Source organism: Canis lupus, chromosome 22 (genome assembly GCF_003254725.2).
Source record: "Canis lupus dingo isolate Sandy chromosome 22, ASM325472v2, whole genome shotgun sequence".
NCBI lineage: Eukaryota > Metazoa > Chordata > Mammalia > Carnivora > Canidae > Canis > Canis lupus.
Genome location: NC_064264.1, coordinates 34,091,748 through 34,100,834, shown reverse-complemented (window position 1 = coordinate 34,100,834; position 9,087 = coordinate 34,091,748). Strand labels below are relative to the sequence as shown.

General features: G+C 33.0%; 1 non-coding gene across 1 annotated transcript; it reads left to right on the top strand.

Annotated features, from left to right (window-relative positions):
* Nucleotides 1–7,053: 7,053 nt before the first annotated feature.
* On the top strand, nt 7,054–7,158 carry LOC118352009 (U6 spliceosomal RNA). The gene has a single exon (XR_004808386.1). It is a non-coding gene; the product is annotated as a U6 spliceosomal RNA (small nuclear RNA).
* The last annotated feature ends 1,929 nt before the right edge of the window (nt 7,159–9,087 follow it).

The window sequence follows — 9,087 nt, the reverse complement described above, 5'->3', positions numbered from 1 at the left end:
TCTTTAAAAAAATAATTTCTTTGCATGTGAGGTGAGACATGTTCTTGTTTCCTTAAGGCAGCTGATTTTCTATGTGTGTTTATGTCTGTATATGTGCTGTGTGTGATGTGTGGCAGTACAAGGCCACCTAAACAATGTACCCTCAAAAGTTTTGCTTCTTAGACAGAAAATGATCATTTCTAGAGTATATATGTGTTGTGCTCTAATTAGCTCTAAATAATATCTTAGCAATAATACAAATAAGATCGGTGTATTCTCTAGGCATTAACTTACATTTCCTTTTAGAAATTCAGGACTTTATAGGGAAAAGATAAAATCCAAGTTTAGGATGTCTGACTGTGGAGCCAAACTTGTTAACCACTATATGATCTACTTCAAATCATAGAACTTCTATGATTTTTCTCAGTGGACACAATTTTTTCACATTTTTTTGTCTTTTAATGGGACATCTTATTTCTATGAAAATATAAACCTGTGACAAAGCACATATGAGTTTTTGTTCTGAAAAGGGAGGCACAAATCTTCCTTATAATGAACTCAACTTCCGTTCTTGACTTCTATTTATTCTAGTTGCATAACCATGAGAGACATGGGACAAGTGCACCTTTAATTCACACAGCCTTGACAATTGAAAATATCTGGCAAGTCTTCCTGAATCTTTACTTCTCTAGTTTATGCACTAAATGCTAAACTTTATCCAATTGTCTATACCTGTGTGCAAAGAAACAGGAAACTGAGATACCACAGTTTCAGAAAATCTACATTCTTGATTACTATAAGAAATTATATATTCAGGTTGGGATAAACATGGTTTATGTTATCTCTGAAAAGTAACCTGGTTTTAATTGGAAATTTTATGGTCACCCCTTTTGTGCTAACCTTTAGAAATAATCTCTTTAATCTGTCTTAATACTGATGGCAATTTTAAGAGTATTAAAGTTAAATACATATGACAAACTTTAAAGTTACTGGGATAAATAAATAAATAAATAAATAATAAATAAGGTTACTGAGGAATTTTCCATTTGTATTAATATGGATGATAAGTAATGGATTATCCATATTTTAGAACCTAAAGTTTATTTTAATTTGGGCAATCTCTTTAAGAAAAACACCGGATTATAAAATTAGGTATGAAAGTGACTTAATTTAGAAGGGACCTTGATAAGTGAGGGGCACTATAGCTTAAGATGCATTCAGTTCATGTTGAATCTAGCTTTGAATGTTAACTGCCGCTCTCTGAATCAACAACTAAAACCTACAAACTTGCCAATGGAAATATGTGTTTGCTTCAAAATAAGTCTCTTAAGGTAGAATTGCAAACATGGTCAGATAGACTATAAGATCCATAGGTAATTTTCCTTGAACATGCAACATAAGCAGAAAAATATAGCAGTCTGAAATGTGTTGGCTGAAATGAAGAAATAAGAGAAATATTTATTTTGAATTTTAATAGGGATGTCTAACTTAAATGAAGTGCAAGTAACATTTTTCTTAATTGCTAAAAATAGATAAATTTAAATTAATAATTTTATACATCCCTTTTAGTAATTTATGATAGTAGGAACCATTGTTTTTGCTATCTTTTAAAAGCAAGATTATAGAGAAAAAATCCAGCTATTTCTGTAGAAAGAAAGAATGAAAGAAGAAAGGGAGAAAAGTGGGAGGGAAGGAAGGTACTTTAATGAATCGGCATTAAAAATTCTCATACAGTTGACCATATGGATTATTTAAGCTCCGGGCCTCAGTTTCATTACATTTGAAACAGAGAACCTAGGACTATATATTTATTATATAGAATTGAATATGTGAGATAACTTTGAAAACTGGAAAAATCTCCATATACAAAAGGAAGGTGTTAATTTTAACCTTCTCTAGGTTATACAGATGGGTATCTCACAATAGACTATGGAACTCAAAGTGATTTGCAATCATCTGAGCTAACCTGTGGAGAACTCAATTCAATATTGGGGTCTCATCCACTTGATAGAATAGCTTTAAAGGTGACTTGTAAGGGGAATTGTCAAAATCCCCTCAACTGGAGCAAGAAATGATTAATGTTCATGATAACTGTGTAAAAGGAGCCCATTCAGTACCCTATTTAGTATAAAACTCACTTTTTTCTTTGTGCTTTAAACTAATAAGGTTTTAAATATGCCTTTCAGCTCTTCTAATCGGAGAATTCAGGACACATTTGGCCACAGTTGAGGGATCTTTAACAATTCCCTCAGTCACTTACCTTTAAAGGTTACCAGGCAATTGCATTATAAACTCAAGTTTTTAAAGGTTTCTACAATTCCTATTATTTATCTCATCAAAGGATCGTTTATTTAAAGAAATGAAATCACACAACTGCTTCTTCCTACACTGTGGTTAGTGCTTTTGGTATTTTGAAAGATTTTTTTGAACAGATGGGATATTTTGCTTAGGGAAAACTTGCATTTGCTAGCTTTTTTTAAAACATATTTTCAAGATTGTCAAAACATTACAAAATCATTAGGAGACTCCCATGTTAGAGTCTTGTCAGACATTTCATTATAAACTTACATTAGGATTCCAGCTATTTTAAATTACCAACAGCTTCAGCCAAGCACAATCTGTTAGTGAAGTTGAAATTTGTTTGGGGAATGTTGTAAATGAATTGCTATAGTTGTAGCTCAAGAGTGTCAAAATGAGTTTGCTGATAGAGCTCTGTGAAATTAGACTGGAACCATAAATCAAGGAGAGCTACTAATTCTCTGAGATTCAGTGGCATATTGGGAATAATGTAGTTTGTGGTCAATTTTTTATCATAAGGTACTCCAACAAAGTAAAATAAGAGGAGGCTAAGTAAAACCAGATTTGTCATCAAACTTGTAAGTATATTTTAGCTTTTAATTATTTATGTGTATATGATGTTAAGAAAATATATAGATCTTATCCTGCTTTCCAATTGGGGACATTAACTTTTAACTTTATATCAATAAACTATGCCAAAAGTATGTAAATAAGTGCTGCCAAATACAGATAAATTAAGTATTTTGTCAATGTGCTTAGGCTAAGTTATACAACTATTAAAAACAAAAACACTGTGTTTTAGTGGTTTTATAACAAGAAAAGTTTAGTTCCTGTTGCTAAACGTACTTTTTATTCAGCATAAGCTCCGTGTCCTCTTCACTCCAGAGCTTAAATGGTAAAGAAGCAACTGCCATTTGGAACCTTGACTTTCGAAGTCAAAAGGAAAATAGCAATGGTAAAACTATATGATAGCTCTTAAAGTTTACATCCCATTGGACAAAGCAGGCCACATGACAAACCTGAAATCAATGTGTGCAAAAGACAGTTTTCCTTTTGAAAATTTTGGTATGGGGAGGCAGTAAATATTTTGAATAATCAATGTAAACTACCACAAAATATAGAAAGATATATTGGAGAAATGATAAGATAAAAATGCCTGGATTTTAGTTCACAGATTAAGATTAGGAGAAGTTTCTTTTCTCCTACTGAGTTAGCTTTTCATTTATGCATTCAGTTTGTATTAAGATTTCAAGACAAGATCCTAGGATTAATGAAACATTCATATAACCTCAGATCTTCCTAATTGCTTTACAATTATGTAAAAACCTTTCAGACTAATGAATTATTCTGGACTAAAGAAAATCCAACTTTATAGTAATTTTTATAAAAGACATTTCAATAGTAAGAAAAGTATTTAGGATCCAAGCCGTATCCATGTTCTAATTCTAATCTCAAACTCTTACAAGGGAATGTAAAATATATCCACTTAAGAATTGTCATTTGCACTATAAATATAGAAATGTCATTTAGCAATTTATGATGTCATTTCTATGTAATAAAAATGATGCTGGTTATGACTTATAGACTCAAATTGCAAAGATGGTTAGAATTTATGGAGTGTATCTACCTGTGCTAAAATAAAATAAAAATGGCATGGTCAGGAAAGATTTCTGATCTAGTAGATCAGATCTAATAGAAATGTATTTTAATTATTTTTAATCTCTGAGGTGTTTAAGATATATCTTAACTTCTCTTTCAATTGTATTATTTGGAAATAAGGTTGTTCCAAGATTACTTTGTGAGATATATGCTCAATTAAAAAAAAGTAGCTCACTTTCTTTTTCATCTTCAGTGTACCCCATCAGAAAAAGAAACTTTTTAGAAAACGAGAGTTATCTTGGGGGGGGGGGGATATATCCCTGTGGAAATTCGTATGTAGTTAACAGAGAAACATATCCCAAATATAGCAATTTGAGTTCATGAATGAATTCATAGATAGCAACTTTCAAGGGAAATACAGTGAGGAGCATATTTTGTACTTTTTCCCATAAGTAATACTGTTCATCGTTAGTGTGAAATGAAGAACAAGTAATAATATCTGAGCAGGTATGATAGCTGGACAAATACATCTTTAGTTTTCCTCAAGTTAAGGAGTTAAATTTATTTCTATGTACTATGCATTTTTCAAAATCACATGTAATGTTCCGAATTGCAATTCAAAGTCAAAAGCCATTGTATTACTTACAAATCACCTAGACTATACGATGCATTTTATTAAGAGCTAATATTCTAAGGCTTTATCTTTAATTATACAAATTTAAAAAGATGATATATCGCAACTCTCTATAGTACATGCATTATTCTTATTGTCTACTCTCAATACCTTAAGAATATTTAAAAGGTCCTATTTATAGGACCTTTTAAAAATTATAAGTACTTGCACAATAGTTTGATATTTCTGTATTGAAGCACAATGAGAAAAAATACAAATGACAGAATTTTATGAATTTTCAACGGTGGTAAGTCGTTTTACAGAAAACACATAAATTCATTTAACTTTTGTAACTATAATAATCTAGTTATTCAATTTTTGCCCCTTAGAATGAATACATTGTAGGTCTTCAAAACCTCTCAACCCACGTAAAGAATTGAAAAAAAAATCCAATGAAGTAGTGGAACCATTAATATTTCTTTCTAAGAGCTAATTTAAAGAGGCCACTCATCATATTGTTAATTCCCATCAATGAGTAATTTTACATTATTAATCATTTCGCAGTAAAAGGAGTAAGTGTGAAGACCTAACAATGGTTGTACAGTTGAGGTTAAAGTTCAAATCTCCTAAAACTCAGTGCACTTCTCTCCAAGCCTCAATAAATGATTTAATTTTATTTGAAGTGTAAGCAGGTACCTAACATAAACTTCAGTGACTTTTATCTTTCTACATGCTTTCACTGTTAATTAGATTGTCAAAGGTAAACAAAAGTTCACTAATTGCATATTTTCTCTAAATTATGCGAATTGAATATTTTTAAATTGAAAAGCTTAATAAAGATAAATAGCAATACCTTTGCCTTCTTATGTGCTTCATTAATGTGTATTGAGTGTATTTGTGTTGTAACAATTGCTGTGGTAATTACTCTGTTTAGTGAATAGTAAATCTTGTGTAAAGAAACAGAAGGATATTAAGCTTTCTCATTGCTCTTACTCAATATAGGCAATATTCTTTTTGAAAATGACTATATAATATACATAAGCCACTATTTGTTCTCTTTATTTTCTTCAAATTGGCAACAGAAAATTTAATAAATTTGGTATTTAATTCTGCAATAAAAATTCAGAGTCAAGCAATGAAAAAATGAGTATTTTCTCTAAGAAACAAAATTCAATGGATTTTACCCTTAATCATCTAGTAGCAAAGCATTTGAAACATTCTTGTATATTTCATAAAACATTTCATGAAAACAAAGGGCAAATATATGATCTAGAATGGAAAGAAGGACAAAATATATGAAAAATAATATTTAAAATGTGCTTAGACACCTCATTTTATGAAAATAATGTGTCTTCATATCTTTTACTTAACTTTGTCATTCTGATTTATACCAATATTCAGCCACCCATCTGTGGCTTCTAAAGGACAAAGTTGTCTATTATTAGAGTTCTCAGGGTATTATTTAATTAGCATATTGCATTAATACTACACAGGATAAAAAGTTCCTGGCATTTCCCTAATTGTCCTACTAAAATGGCAATCACAATTATGTATCCACATTCATTCTTAATTTGCTTCCTTTCTTAAGATGAGAAATTGTGGAATACAAATGTCATTTAACTCAAATATAAAATCAACATGTCATTAAAAGTTATATTCTGATTATTTTTTTAAATACATGTAGCTATTTTCTATAATTAAAAGTTTCATTTAGTTTGAACTTTTGAGTATATATTGGAAAATTCAGACAAAGAAATTAAGAACAGTATCATATGCAGATGCTTAATTTAAGAATAATTTAATGTCCTTCATTTCCTTTTGACTTGTGATTTAACATTTACATATCAAAGTAGAACTGGATTCTATTTAGAAGTTAACTTGAAAATTTAAATTTTTCCAAGTCATGCCAGCCTGTAAGTATTTTAAAGTCAGAGTAATAGTTACAGCACAAATTTTATTGTCTCTCATCTCATTTACTGTTATAGGAAATCAGCCCCATGCTGAGTCATCGATTTATGTTAATCTCCAGTCAATGTTACAAGTGTACTAAAAACCCCCAAATCGGGCAATAATCATCACTTTGCCATAGCCATTTTCTCCTCCCCTTTACTCACTGTATTATTGATTAATTCCGATAAAGATGTTACCAAAATGTGCTTTGCTTCCATCATTATTTCTGATGCTTATGGTGAAAATGGAATCAATGCAGAAGGTGCAATCATTGATGGTCCCAAATCTCTCTCAGATGCTAGAATAACTCTGCAGGACTAAAAGAACTGGAAAAATGACCCTCTCATTTTCTCTTTTTTACACATCATTGGCTTTGAATCTGAGCATCTCCAATTTCATCCTCAGTGTTTCTCCTTAGAGAAATAAGTCCATCAGCTGCTCAGTCTGTCTCTGCCAATCGTTCAACTGATGAGCCTTCCTTCTTCTTTTCTCTACTTTTGGCAATATAATAAAACTCTTTTCTGACCCCTCATCTCTTTATCAAATAAAGCCAACTATAAGTGGACTATTAAACTCAGCTCACCCAGACAGCATTGTATAAAATAAAAAACAAGCACTCACTATAGCAGTCCTATACTAAAATTGGAACCACACAGGGAAGAGAAGCATGACCCCTGAACAAAGATGACATACAGATTTGTGAATAGTTCCATATTAAGATTTTTTTAAGCTGAAAAATTGAACACTGATTTATTTTTGAATAAAACTCCATCTGTGACTTCGGGTTTCAGCTACAACATGAAAAGAACTTGGATATTAGCACTCTTGTACTTACACCAAGAAAAGAAGTTGAATAAATTGAAGTTCAGTGATTTTCTTAGGCTCATGAGAGATTTCTGATTCCCATGGCACTTGACCACCCCAAAATTCAGAGATTGCAATTAAAGAGAATCACATTAGAGATACACTTACCTAGAGCAGATGCTACTGGAACCATAAACAGGTAGGACAACTTAAATAGTAACTTGCTGCAGGCCAAGGGTGGATTAGCATGAGATGGGCAAACGGGTGGAGGCTGCATTGGTAGACGAGCCTCCATAATTTTGTGTGTTTCACCCTCAAGAACCCACTACATTTGAATAGTGAGGAGACAAGAAAAATCTCATAATCCTGGCAGGGCAGGAGAAATGTAACCACTTTGAAATACATCCAGATAATTCTGCAAAACAAAGGCCTACTTTTCCAAGAAAAGGACTTTATCAGAGCCTTATCCCACTTGGAAGGAGGACAATTTTACAGGGCAGGCCTATTTCGCCAAACTTGTTTCTTTTATTTTCTTTTTTATTGGAGTTCAATTTGCCAACATATAGCATAACACCCAGTGCTCATCCCATCAAGTGCCTGCCTCAGTGCCCGTTACCCAGTCACCCCCACCCCCGGCCCACCTCCCTTTCCACTACCCCTTGTTCATTTTCCAGAGTTAGGAGTCTCTCATGTTCTGTCACCCTCACTGATATTTCCCATTCATTTTCTTTCCTGTTTCACCTATAATCCCTTTCACTATTTTTTTTTCCCCGAATGAATGAGATCATATAATGTTTGTCCTTCTCTGATTGACTTACTTCACTCAGCTCAGCATAATACTCTACCTTCCATCCACAATGAAGCAAATGGTAGATATTTGTCATTTCTAATGGCTGAGTAATATTCCATTGTATACATAGACCACATCTTCTTTATCCTTTCATCTGTCGATGGACACCAAGGCTCCTTCCACAGTTTGGCTCTTCTGGACATTGCTGCTATAAATATTGGGGTGCAGGTGTCCCTGCATTCCACTGCATCTGTATCTTTGGGGTAAATTCCTAGCAGTAAAATTGCTGGGTCGTAGGGTAGCTCTATTTTTAACTCTTTGAGGAACCTCGACACAGTTTTCCAGAGTGGCTGTACACATTCCCACCAACAGTGCAAGAGGTTTCACATTCCCACCAACAGTGCAAGAGGGTTCCCCTTTCTCCACATCCTCTCCAACATTGGCTGTTTCCTGTCTTATTAATTTTCACCATTCTCACTGGTGTGAGGTGGTAGCTCATTGTGGTTTTGATTTGTATTTCCCTGATGGCAGGTGATGCGGAACATTTTCTCAAGTGCTTGTTGGCCATGTCTATGTCTTGTTTGGTGAAATTTCTGTTCATGTCTTTTGCCCCTTTCATGATTGGATTGTTTGTTTCTTTGCTGTTTAGTTTATTAAGTTCTTTATAGATCTTGGATACTAGCCCTTTATCTGATACGTCAGTTGTAAATACCGTCTCCCATTCTGTAGGTTGTCTTTTAGTTTTGTTGAGTGTTTCTTTTGCTGTGCAGAAGCTTTTTATTGTGATTAAGTCCCAATAGATCATTTTTGCTTTTGTTTCCCCTGCCTTCATAGATGTATCTTGCAAGAAGTTGCTGTGGCCAAGTTCAAAAAGGGTGTTGCCTGTGTTCTTCTCTAGGATTTTGATGGATTCTTGTCTCACATTTAGATCTTTCATCCATTTTGAGTTAATCTTTGTGTGTGGTGAAAGAGAGTGGTCTGGTTTCATTCTTCTGCACGTGGCTGTCCAATTTTCCCAGTACCATTTATTGAAGAGACTGTCCTTTTTCCAGTG